Genomic DNA, 14,243 nt, shown 5'->3' with positions numbered 1-14,243 from the left:
CGTTTAATCCCTACGTAAAACGTCGAGATACGTCGATTTATGCAAAAATATTCGTACCTTGTAACACTTTTAAGCGAGATAATTGGAAAAAACCGGTTCGATACGGAAATTTTTCCAAGTCCCAACGAAAAAATCGAAACATTGTAGAAGGTCTTGGGGACGAAATAAACGTTTAATCCCGACGTAAAACGTCGAGATACGTCGATTTATGCAAAAATATTCGTACCTTGTAACACTTTTAAGCGAGATAACACGAAAAAACCTTTTCGGTCTTTTCGTACCGGCCGAACTTCTTCAAAGTCCCAACGTCCCGTCGCATAATTCCGTTTCTAAAGAACGTTCCAGCGACCATATAAACGTTTAATCCCTACGTAAAACGTCGAGATACGTCGATTTATGCAAAAATATTCGTACTTTGTAACACTTTTAAGCGAGATAACTCGAAAAAACCTTTTCGGTCTTTTCGCACCGGCCGAACTTCTTCAAAGTCCCAACGTCCCGTCGCATAATTCCGTTTCTAGAGAACGTTCCAGCGGCCATATAAACGTTTAATCCCTACGTAAAACGTCGAGATACGTCGATTTATGCAAAAATATTCGTACTTTGTAACACTTTTAAGCGAGATAACTCGAAAGAACCTTTTCGGTCTTTTCGCACCGGCCGAACTTCTTCAAAGTCCCAACGTCCCGTCGCATAATTCCGTTTCTAGAGAACGTTCCAGCGACCATATAAACGTTTAATCCCTACGTAAAACGTCGAGATACGTCGATTTATGCAAAAATATTTGTACCTTGTAACACTTTTAAGCGAGATAACTCGAAAAAACCGGTGCGATACGGAAATTTTTCCAAGTCCCAACGAAAAAACCGAAACTTTGTAGAAGGTCTTGGGGACGAAATAAACGCTTAATCCCGACGTAAAACGGCGAGATACGTCGATTTTTGCAAAAATATTCATACATTATAACACTTTTAAGCGAGATCACTCGAAAAAGCCTTTTCGGTCTTTTCGCACCGGCCGAACTTCTTCAAAGTCCCAACGTCCCGTCGCATAATTCCGTTTCTAGAGAACGTTCCAGCGGCCATATAAACGTTTAATCCCTACGTAAAACGTCGAGATACGTCGATTTATGCAAAAATATTCCTACCTTGTAACACTTTTAACCGAGATAACTCGAAAGAACCTTTTCGGTCTTTTCGCACCGGCCGAACTTCTTCAAAGTCCCAACGTCCCGTCGCATAATTCCGTTTCTAGAGAACGTTCCAGCGACCATATAAACGTTTAATCCCTACGTAAAACGTCGAGATACGTCGATTTATGCAAAAATATTCGTACCTTGTAACACTTTTAAGCGAGATAATTGGAAAAAACCGGTTCGATACGGAAATTTTTCCAAGTCCCAACGAAAAAATCGAAACATTGTAGAAGGTCTTGGGGACGAAATAAACGTTTAATCCCGACGTAAAACGTCGAGATACGTCGATTTATGCAAAAATATTCGTACCTTGTAACACTTTTAAGCGAGATAACACGAAAAAACCTTTTCGGTCTTTTCGTACCGGCCGAACTTCTTCAAAGTCCCAACGTCCCGTCGCATAATTCCGTTTCTAAAGAACGTTCCAGCGACCATATAAACGTTTAATCCCTACGTAAAACGTCGAGATACGTCGATTTATGCAAAAATATTCGTACTTTGTAACACTTTTAAGCGAGATAACTCGAAAAAACCTTTTCGGTCTTTTCGCACCGGCCGAACTTCTTCAAAGTCCCAACGTCCCGTCGCATAATTCCGTTTCTAGAGAACGTTCCAGCGGCCATATAAACGTTTAATCCCTACGTAAAACGTCGAGATACGTCGATTTATGCAAAAATATTCGTACCTTGTAACACTTTTAAGCGAGATAACACGAAAAAACCTTTTCGGTCTTTTCGTACCGGCCGAACTTCTTCAAAGTCCCAACGTCCCGTCGCATAATTCCGTTTCTAAAGAACGTTCCAGCGACCATATAAACGTTTAATCCCTACGTAAAACGTCGAGATACGTCGATTTATGCAAAAATATTCGTACTTTGTAACACTTTTAAGCGAGATAACTCGAAAAAACCTTTTCGGTCTTTTCGCACCGGCCGAACTTCTTCAAAGTCCCAACGTCCCGTCGCATAATTCCGTTTCTAGAGAACGTTCCAGCGACCATATAAACGTTTAATCCCTACGTAAAACGTCGAGATACGTCGATTTATGCAAAAATATTCGTACTTTGTAACACTTTTAAGCGAGATAACTCGAAAGAACCTTTTCGGTCTTTTCGCACCGGCCGAACTTCTTCAAAGTCCCAACGTCCCGTCGCATAATTCCGTTTCTAGAGAACGTTCCAGCGACCATATAAACGTTTAATCCCTACGTAAAACGTCGAGATACGTCGATTTATGCAAAAATATTTGTACCTTGTAACACTTTTAAGCGAGATAACTCGAAAAAACCGGTGCGATACGGAAATTTTTCCAAGTCCCAACGAAAAAACCGAAACTTTGTAGAAGGTCTTGGGGACGAAATAAACGCTTAATCCCGACGTAAAACGGCGAGATACGTCGATTTTTGCAAAAATATTCATACATTATAACACTTTTAAGCGAGATCACTCGAAAAAGCCTTTTCGGTCTTTTCGCACCGGCCGAACTTCTTCAAAGTCCCAACGTCCCGTCGCATAATTCCGTTTCTAGAGAACGTTCCAGCGGCCATATAAACGTTTAATCCCTACGTAAAACGTCGAGATACGTCGATTTATGCAAAAATATTCCTACCTTGTAACACTTTTAACCGAGATAACTCGAAAGAACCTTTTCGGTCTTTTCGCACCGGCCGAACTTCTTCAAAGTCCCAACGTCCCGTCGCATAATTCCGTTTCTAGAGAACGTTCCAGCGACCATATAAACGTTTAATCCCTACGTAAAACGTCGAGATACGTCGATTTATGCAAAAATATTCGTACCTTGTAACACTTTTAAGCGAGATAATTGGAAAAAACCGGTTCGATACGGAAATTTTTCCAAGTCCCAACGAAAAAATCGAAACATTGTAGAAGGTCTTGGGGACGAAATAAACGTTTAATCCCGACGTAAAACGTCGAGATACGTCGATTTATGCAAAAATATTCGTACCTTGTAACACTTTTAAGCGAGATAACACGAAAAAACCTTTTCGGTCTTTTCGTACCGGCCGAACTTCTTCAAAGTCCCAACGTCCCGTCGCATAATTCCGTTTCTAAAGAACGTTCCAGCGACCATATAAACGTTTAATCCCTACGTAAAACGTCGAGATACGTCGATTTATGCAAAAATATTCGTACTTTGTAACACTTTTAAGCGAGATAACTCGAAAAAACCTTTTCGGTCTTTTCGCACCGGCCGAACTTCTTCAAAGTCCCAACGTCCCGTCGCATAATTCCGTTTCTAGAGAACGTTCCAGCGGCCATATAAACGTTTAATCCCTACGTAAAACGTCGAGATACGTCGATTTATGCAAAAAATATTCGTACCTTGTAACACTTTTAAGCGAGATAACACGAAAAAACCTTTTCGGTCTTTTCGTACCGGCCGAACTTCTTCAAAGTCCCAACGTCCCGTCGCATAATTCCGTTTCTAAAGAACGTTCCAGCGACCATATAAACGTTTAATCCCTACGTAAAACGTCGAGATACGTCGATTTATGCAAAAATATTCGTACTTTGTAACACTTTTAAGCGAGATAACTCGAAAAAACCTTTTCGGTCTTTTCGCACCGGCCGAACTTCTTCAAAGTCCCAACGTCCCGTCGCATAATTCCGTTTCTAGAGAACGTTCCAGCGGCCATATAAACGTTTAATCCCTACGTAAAACGTCGAGATACGTCGATTTATGCAAAAATATTCGTACTTTGTAACACTTTTAAGCGAGATAACTCGAAAGAACCTTTTCGGTCTTTTCGCACCGGCCGAACTTCTTCAAAGTCCCAACGTCCCGTCGCATAATTCCGTTTCTAGAGAACGTTCCAGCGACCATATAAACGTTTAATCCCTACGTAAAACGTCGAGATACGTCGATTTATGCAAAAATATTTGTACCTTGTAACACTTTTAAGCGAGATAACTCGAAAAAACCGGTGCGATACGGAAATTTTTCCAAGTCCCAACGAAAAAACCGAAACTTTGTAGAAGGTCTTGGGGACGAAATAAACGCTTAATCCCGACGTAAAACGGCGAGATACGTCGATTTTTGCAAAAATATTCATACATTATAACACTTTTAAGCGAGATCACTCGAAAAAGCCTTTTCGGTCTTTTCGCACCGGCCGAACTTTTTCAAAGTCCCAACGTCCCGTCGCATAATTCCGTTTCTAGAGAACGTTCCAGCGGCCATATAAACGTTTAATCCCTACGTAAAACGTCGAGATACGTCGATTTATGCAAAAATATTCCTACCTTGTAACACTTTTAACCGAGATAACTCGAAAGAACCTTTTCGGTCTTTTCGCACCGGCCGAACTTCTTCAAAGTCCCAACGTCCCGTCGCATAATTCCGTTTCTAGAAAACGTTCCAGCGACCATATAAACGTTTAATCCCTACGTAAAACGTCGAGATACGTCGATTTATGCAAAAATATTCGTACCTTGTAACACTTTTAAGCGAGATAATTGGGAAAAACCGGTTCGATACGGAAATTTTTCCAAGTCCCAACGAAAAAATCGAAACTTTGTAGAAGGTCTTGGGGACGAAATAAACGCTTAATCCCGACGTAAAACGTCGAGATACGTCGATTTATGCAAAAATATTCGTACCTTGTAACACTTTTAAGCGAGATAACTCGAAAAAACCTTTTCGGTCTTTTCGTACCGGCCGAACTTCTTCAAAGTCCCAACGTCCCGTCGCATAATTCCGTTTCTAAAGAACGTTCCAGCGACCATATAAACGTTTAATCCCTACGTAAAACGACGAGATACGTCGATTTATGCAAAAATATTCGTACTTTGTAACACTTTTAAGCGAGATAACTCGAAAGAACCTTTTCGGTCTTTTCGCACCGGCCGAACTTCTTCAAAGTCCCAACGTCCCGTCGCATAATTCCGTTTCTAGAGAACGTTCCAGCGACCATATAAACGTTTAATCCCTACGTAAAACGACGAGATACGTCGATTTATGCAAAAATATTCGTACTTTGTAACACTTTTAAGCGAGATAACTCGAAAGAACCTTTTCGGTCTTTTCGCACCGGCCGAACTTCTTCAAAGTCCCAACGTCCCGTCGCATAATTCCGTTTCTAGAGAACGTTCCAGCGACCATATAAACGTTTAATCCCGACGGAAAACGTCGAGATACGTCGATTTATGCAAAAATATTCGTACCTTGTAACACTTTTAAGCGAGATAATTGGAAAAAACCGGTTCGATACGGAAATTTTTCCAAGTCCCAACGAAAAAATCGAAACATTGTAGAAGGTCTTGGGGACGAAATAAACGTTTAATCCCGACGTAAAACGTCGAGATACGTCGATTTATGCAAAAATATTCGTACCTTGTAACACTTTTAAGCGAGATAACTCGAAAAAACCTTTTCGGTCTTTTCGTACCGGCCGAACTTCTTCAAAGTCCCAACGTCCCGTCGCATAATTCCGTTTCTAAAGAACGTTCCAGCGACCATATAAACGTTTAATCCCTACGTAAAACGATGAGATACGTCGATTTATGCAAAAATATTCGTACTTTGTAACACTTTTAAGCGAGATAACTCGAAAGAACCTTTTCGGTCTTTTCGCACCGGCCGAACTTCTTCAAAGTCCCAACGTCCCGTCGCATAATTCCGTTTCTAGAGAACGTTCCAGCGGCCATATAAACGTTTAATCCCTACGTAAAACGTCGAGATACGTCGATTTATGCAAAAATATTCGTACCTTGTAACACTTTTAAGCGAGATAACACGAAAAAACCTTTTCGGTCTTTTCGTACCGGCCGAACTTCTTCAAAGTCCCAACGTCCCGTCGCATAATTCCGTTTCTAAAGAACGTTCCAGCGACCATATAAACGTTTAATCCCTACGTAAAACGTCGAGATACGTCGATTTATGCAAAAATATTCGTACTTTGTAACACTTTTAAGCGAGATAACTCGAAAAAACCTTTTCGGTCTTTTCGCACCGGCCGAACTTCTTCAAAGTCCCAACGTCCCGTCGCATAATTCCGTTTCTAGAGAACGTTCCAGCGGCCATATAAACGTTTAATCCCTACGTAAAACGTCGAGATACGTCGATTTATGCAAAAATATTCGTACTTTGTAACACTTTTAAGCGAGATAACTCGAAAGAACCTTTTCGGTCTTTTCGGACCGGCCGAACTTCTTCAAAGTCCCAACGTCCCGTCGCATAATTCCGTTTCTAGAGAACGTTCCAGCGACCATATAAACGTTTAATCCCTACGTCAAACGTCGAGATACGTCGATTTATGCAAAAATATTCGTACCTTGTAACACTTTTAAGCGAGATAATTGGGAAAAACCGGTTCGATACGGAAATTTTTCCAAGTCCCAACGAAAAAATCGAAACTTTGTAGAAGGTCTTGGGGACGAAATAAACGTTTAATCCCTACGTAAAACGTCGAGATACGTCGATTTATGCAAAAATATTCCTACCTTGTAACACTTTTAAGCGAGATAACACGAAAGAACCTTTTCGGTCTTTTCGAACCGGCCGAACTTCTTCAAAGTCCCAACGTCCCGTCGCATAATTCCGTTTCTAAAGAACGTTCCAGCGACCATATAAACGTTTAATCCCTACGTAAAACGATGAGATACGTCGATTTATGCAAAAATATTCGTACTTTGTAACACTTTTAAGCGAGATAACTCGAAAGAACCTTTTCGGTCTTTTCGCACCGGCCGAACTTCTTCAAAGTCCCAACGTCCCGTCGCATAATTCCGTTTCTAGAGAACGTTCCAGCGGCCATATAAACGTTTAATCCCTACGTAAAACGTCGAGATACGTCGATTTATGCAAAAATATTCGTACCTTGTAACACTTTTAAGCGAGATAACACGAAAAAACCTTTTCGGTCTTTTCGTACCGGCCGAACTTCTTCAAAGTCCCAACGTCCCGTCGCATAATTCCGTTTCTAAAGAACGTTCCAGCGACCATATAAACGTTTAATCCCTACGTAAAACGTCGAGATACGTCGATTTATGCAAAAATATTCGTACTTTGTAACACTTTTAAGCGAGATAACTCGAAAAAACCTTTTCGGTCTTTTCGCACCGGCCGAACTTCTTCAAAGTCCCAACGTCCCGTCGCATAATTCCGTTTCTAGAGAACGTTCCAGCGGCCATATAAACGTTTAATCCCTACGTAAAACGTCGAGATACGTCGATTTATGCAAAAATATTCGTACTTTGTAACACTTTTAAGCGAGATAACTCGAAAGAACCTTTTCGGTCTTTTCGGACCGGCCGAACTTCTTCAAAGTCCCAACGTCCCGTCGCATAATTCCGTTTCTAGAGAACGTTCCAGCGACCATATAAACGTTTAATCCCTACGTCAAACGTCGAGATACGTCGATTTATGCAAAAATATTCGTACCTTGTAACACTTTTAAGCGAGATAATTGGGAAAAACCGGTTCGATACGGAAATTTTTCCAAGTCCCAACGAAAAAATCGAAACTTTGTAGAAGGTCTTGGGGACGAAATAAACGTTTAATCCCTACGTAAAACGTCGAGATACGTCGATTTATGCAAAAATATTCCTACCTTGTAACACTTTTAAGCGAGATAACACGAAAGAACCTTTTCGGTCTTTTCGAACCGGCCGAACTTCTTCAAAGTCCCAACGTCCCGTCGCATAATTCCGTTTCTAAAGAACGTTCCAGCGACCATATAAACGTTTAATCCCGACGTAAAACGTCGAGATACGTCGATTTATGCAAAAATATTCATACATTATAACACTTTTAAGCGAGATAACTCGAAAAAACCTTTTCGGTCTTTTCGTACCGGCCGAACTTCTTCAAAGTCCCAACGTCCCGTCGCATAATTCCGTTTCTAAAGAACGTTCCAGCGACCATATAAACGTTTAATCCCTACGTAAAACGTCGAGATACGTCGATTTATGCAAAAATATTCGTACCTTGTAACACTTTTAAGCGAGATAATGGAAAAAACCGGATCGATACGGAAATTTTTCCAAGTCCCAACGAAAAAATCGAAACTTTGTAGAAGGTCTTGGGGACCAAATAAACGCATAATCCCGACGTAAAACGGCGAGATACGTCGATTTTTGCAAAAATATTCATACATTATAACACTTTTAAGCGAGATCACTCGAAAAAGCCTTTTCGGTCTTTCCGCACCGGCCGAACTTCTTCAAAGTCCCAACGTCCCGTCGCATAATTCTGTTTCTAGAGAACGTTCCAGCGGGCATATAAACGTTTAATCCCAAACGTAAAACGTCGAGATACGTCGACTTATGCAAAAATATTCATACATTATAACACTTTTAAGCGAGATAATTGGGAAAAACCGGTTCGATACGGAAATTTTTCCAAGTCCCAACGAAAAAATCGAAACCTTGTAGAAGGTCTTGGGGACGAAATACACGCTTAATGCCGACGTAAAACGTCGAGATACGTCGATTTGTGCAAAAATATTCGTACCTTGTAACACTTTTAAGCGAGATAACTCGAAAAAACCGGTGCGATACGGAAATTTTTCCAAGTCCCAACGAAAAAATCGAAACTTTGTAGAAGGCCTTGGGGACGAAATAAACGTATATTCCCGACGTAAAACGTCGAGATACGTCGATTTATGCAAAAATATTCATACCTTGTAACACTTTTAAGCGAGATAACTCGAAAAAACCGGTGCGATACGTGAATTTTTCCAAGTCCCAACGAAAAAATCGAAACTTTGTAGAAGGCCTTGGGGACGAAATAAACGTATATTCCCGACGTAAAACGTCGAGATACGTCGATTTATGCAAAAATATTCGTACCTTGTAACACTTTTAATCGAGATAACTCGAAAGAACCTTTTCGGTCTTTTCGCACCGGCCGAACTTCTTCAAAGTCCCAACGTTCCGTCGCATAATTCCGTTTCTAGAGAACGTTCCAGCGACCAAATAAACGCTTAATCCCGAAGTAAAACGTCGAGATACGTCCATTTATGCAAAAATATTCCTACCTTGTAACACTTTTAAGCGAGATAACTCGAAAAAACCTTTTCGGTCTTTTCGCACCGGCCGAACTTCTTCAAAGTCCCAACGTTCCGTCGCATAATTCCGTTTCTACAGAACGTTCCAGCGACCAAATAAACGCTTAATCCCGAAGTAAAACGTCGAGATACGTCCATTTATGCAAAAATATTCCTACCTTGTAACACTTTTAAGCGAGATAACTCGAAAAAACCTTTTCGGTCTTTTCGCACTGGCCGAACTTTTTCAAAGTCCCAACGTCCCGTCGCATAATTCCGTTTCTAGAGAACGTTCCAGCAGCCATATAAACGTTTAATCCCTACGTAAAACGTCGAGATACATCGATTTATGCAAAAATATTCGTACCTTGTAACACTTTTAAGCGAGATAATTGGGAAAAACCGGTTCGATACAGAAATTTTCCCAAGTCCCAACAAAAAAATCGAAACTTTGTAGAAGGTCTTGGGGACGAAATAAACGCTTAATCCCGACGTAAAACGTCGAGATACGTCGATTTATGCAAAAATATTCGTACCTTGTAACACTTTTAAGCGAGATAACTCGAAAAAACCGGTGCGATACGGAAATTTTTCCAAGTCCCAACGAAAAAATCGAAACTTTGTAGAAGGCCTTGGGGACGAAATAAACGTATATTCCCGACGCAAAACGTCGAGATACGTCGATTTATGCAAAAATATTCGTACCTTGTAACACTTTTAAGCGAGATAATGGAAAAAACCGGTTCGATACGGAAATTTTTCCAAGTCCCAACGAAAAAATCGAAACATTGTAGAAGGTCTTGGGGACGAAATACACGCTTAATGCCGACGTAAAACGTCGAGATACGTCGATTTATGCAAAAATATTCGTACCTTGTAACACTTTTAAGCGAGATAACCGGAAAAAACGTGTTCGATACAGAAATTTTCCCAAGTCCCAACGAAAAAATCGAAACTTTGTAGAAGGTCTTGGGGACGAAATAAACGCATAATCCCGACGTAAAACGGCGAGATACGTCGATTTATGCAAAAATATTCCTACCTTGTAACACTTTTACGCGAGATAACTGGAAAAAACCGGTGCGATACGGAAATTTTTCCAAGTCCCAACGAAAAAATCGAAACTTTGTAGAAGGTCTTGGGGACGAAATAAACGCATAATCCCGACGTAAAACGGCGAGATACGTCGATTTTTGCAAAAATATTCATACATTATAACACTTTTAAGCGAGATAACTCGAAAAAACCTTTTCGGTCTTTTCGCACCGGCCGAACTTCTTCAAAGTCCCAACGTCCCGTCGCATAATTCCGTTTCTAGAGAACGTTCCAGCGACCATATAAACGTTTAATCCCTACGTAAAACGTCGAGATACATCGATTTATGCAAAAAGATTCCTACCTTGTAACACTTTTAAGCGAGATAATTGGGAAAAACCGGTTCGATACAGAAATTTTTCCAAGTCCCAACGAAAAAATCGAAACTTTGTAGAAGGTCTTGGGGACGAAATAAACGCTTAATCCCGACGTAAAACGTCGAGATACGTCGATTTATGCAAAAATATTCGTACCTTGTAACACTTTTAAGCGAGATAATTGGGAAAAACCGGTTCGATACGGAAATTTTTCCAAGTCCCAACGAAAAAATCGAAACCTTGTAGAAGGTCTTGGGGACGAAATACACGCTTAATCCCGACGTAAAACGTCGAGATACGTCGATTTATGCAAAAATATTCGTACCTTGTAACACTTTTAAGCGAGATAACTCGAAAAAACCGGTGCGATACGGAAATTTTTCCAAGTCCCAACGAAAAAATCGAAACTTTGTAGAAGGCCTTGGGGACGAAATAAACGTATATTCCCGACGTCAAACGTCGAGATACGTCGATTTATGCAAAAATATTCGTACCTTGTAACACTTTTAAGCGAGATAACCGGAAAAAACGTGTTCGATACAGAAATTTTCCCAAGTCCCAACGAAAAAATCGAAACTTTGTAGAAGGTCTTGGGGACGAAATAAACGCATAATCCCGACGTAAAACGGCGAGATACGTCGATTTATGCAAAAATATTCCTACCTTGTAACACTTTTACGCGAGATAACTGGAAAAAACCGGTGCGATACGGAAATTTTTCCAAGTCCCAACGAAAAAATCGAAACTTTGTAGAAGGTCTTGGGGACGAAATAAACGCATAATCCCGACGTAAAACGGCGAGATACGTCGATTTTTGCAAAAATATTCATACATTATAACACTTTTAAGCGAGATAACTCGAAAAAACCTTTTCGGTCTTTTCGCACCGGCCGAACTTCTTCAAAGTCCCAACGTCCCGTCGCATAATTCCGTTTCTAGAGAACGTTCCAGCGACCATATAAACGTTTAATCCCTACGTAAAACGTCGAGATACGTCGATTTATGCAAAAATATTCATACATTATAACACTTTTAAGCGAGATAACTCGAAAAAACCTTTTCGGTCTTTTCGCACCGGCCGAACTTCTTCAAAGTCCCAACGTCCCGTCGCATAATTCCGTTTCTAGAAAACGTTCCAGCGACCATATAAACGTTTAATCCCTACGTAAAACGTCGAGATACATCGATTTATGCAAAAATATTCGTACCTTGTAACACTTTTAAGCGAGATAATTGGAAAAAACCGGTTCGATACGGAAATTTTTCCAAGTCCCAACGAAAAAAACGAAACTTTGTAGAAGGTCTTGGGGACGAAATAAACGCTTAATCCCGACGTAAAACGTCGAGATACGTCGATTTATGCAAAAATATTCCTACCTTGTAACACTTTTAAGTGAGATAACTCGAAAAAACCTTTTCGGTCTTTTCGCACCGGCCGAACTTCTTCAAAGTCCCAACGTCCCGTCGCATAATTCCGTTTCTAAAGAACGTTCCAGCGACCATATAAACGTTTAATCCCGACGTAAAACGTCGAGATACATCGATTTATGCAAAAATATTCTTTCCTTGTAACACTTTTAAGCGAGATAATTGGAAAAAACCGGTTCGATACGGAAATTTTTCCAAGTCCCAACGAAAAAAACGAAACTTTGTAGAAGGTCTTGGGGACGAAATAAACGCTTAATCCCGACGTAAAAGGTCGAGATACGTCGATTTATGCAACAATATTCGTACCTTGTAACACTTTTAAGCGAGATAACTCGAAAAAACCGGTGCGATACGGAAATTTTTCCAAGTCCCAACGAAAAAATCGAAACTTTGTAGAAGGCCTTGGGGACGAAATAAACGTATATTCCCGACGTAAAACGTCGAGATACGTCGATTTATGCAAAAATATTCCTACCTTGTAACACTTTTAAGCGAGATAACACGAAAGAACCTTATCGGTCTTTTCGCACCGGCCGAACTTCTTCAAAGTCCCAACGTCCCGTCGCATAATTCCGTTTCTAAAGAACGTTCCAGCGACCATATACACGTTTAATCCCGACGTAAAACGTCGAGATACGTCGATTTATGCAAAAATATTCGTACCTTGTAACACTTTTAAGCGAGATAACCGGAAAAAACGTGTTCGATACAGAAATTTTCCCAAGTCCCAACGAAAAAATCGAAACTTTGTAGAAGGTCTTGGGGACGAAATAAACGCATAATCCCGACGTAAAACGGCGAGATACGTCGATTTATGCAAAAATATTCCTACCTTGTAACACTTTTACGCGAGATAACTGGAAAAAACCGGTGCGATACGGAAATTTTTCCAAGTCCCAACGAAAAAATCGAAACTTTGTAGAAGGTCTTGGGAACGAAATAAACGCATAATCCCGACGTAAAACGGCGAGATACGTCGATTTTTGCAAAAATATTCATACATTATAACACTTTTAAGCGAGATAACTCGAAAAAACCTTTTCGGTCTTTTCGCACCGGCCGAACTTCTTCAAAGTCCCAACGTCCCGTCGCATAATTCCGTTTCTAGAGAACGTTCCAGCGACCATATAAACGTTTAATCCCTACGTAAAACGTCGAGATACATCGATTTATGCAAAAAGATTCCTACCTTGTAACACTTTTAAGCGAGATAATTGGGAAAAACCGGTTCGATACAGAAATTTTTCCAAGTCCCAACGAAAAAATCGAAACTTTGTAGAAGGTCTTGGGGACGAAATAAACGCTTAATCCCGACGTAAAACGTCGAGATACGTCGATTTATGCAAAAATATTCGTACCTTGTAACACTTTTAAGCGAGATAATGGAAAAAAACCGGTTCGATACGGAAATTTTTCCAAGTCCCAACGAAAAAATCGAAACTTTGTAGAAGGCCTTGGGGACGAAATAAACGTATATTCCCGACGTCAAACGTCGAGATACGTCGATTTATGCAAAAATATTCGTACCTTGTAACACTTTTAAGCGAGATAACTCGAAAAAACCGGTGCGATACGGAAATTTTTCCAAGTCCCAACGAAAAAATCGAAACTTTGTAGAAGGTCTTGGGGACGAAATAAACGCATAATCCCGACGTAAAACGGCGAGATACGTCGATTTTTGCAAAAATATTCATACATTATAACACTTTTAAGCGAGATAACTCGAAAAAAACCTTTTCGGTCTTTTCGCACCGGCCGAACTTCTTCAAAGTCCCAACGTCCCGTCGCATAATTCCGTTTCTAAAGAACGTTCCAGCGACCATATAAACGTTTAGTCCCTACGTAAAACGTCGAGATACGTCGATTTATGCAAAAATATTCGTACCTTGTAACACTTTTAAGCGAGATAACTCGAAAAAACCGGTGCGATACGGAAATTTTTCCAAGTCCCAACGAAAAAATCGAAACTTTGTAGAAGGCCTTGGGGACGAAATAAACGTATATTCCCGACGTAAAACGTCGAGATACGTCGATTTATGCAAAAATATTCATACCTTGTAACACTTTTAAGCGAGAGAACTCGAAAAAACCGGTGCGGTACGGAAATTTTTCCAAGTCCCAACGAAAAAATCGAAACTTTGTAGAAGGCCTTGGGGACGAAATAAACGTATATTCCCGACGTAAAACGTCGAGATACGTCGA

This window comes from Bombus affinis, unplaced genomic scaffold, assembly GCF_024516045.1.
Source record: "Bombus affinis isolate iyBomAffi1 unplaced genomic scaffold, iyBomAffi1.2 ctg00000110.1, whole genome shotgun sequence".
Classification (NCBI taxonomy): Eukaryota; Metazoa; Arthropoda; class Insecta; order Hymenoptera; family Apidae; genus Bombus; species Bombus affinis.
The sequence above is the reverse complement of the archived record's forward strand: the minus strand, read 5'-3'. Positions refer to the sequence as shown.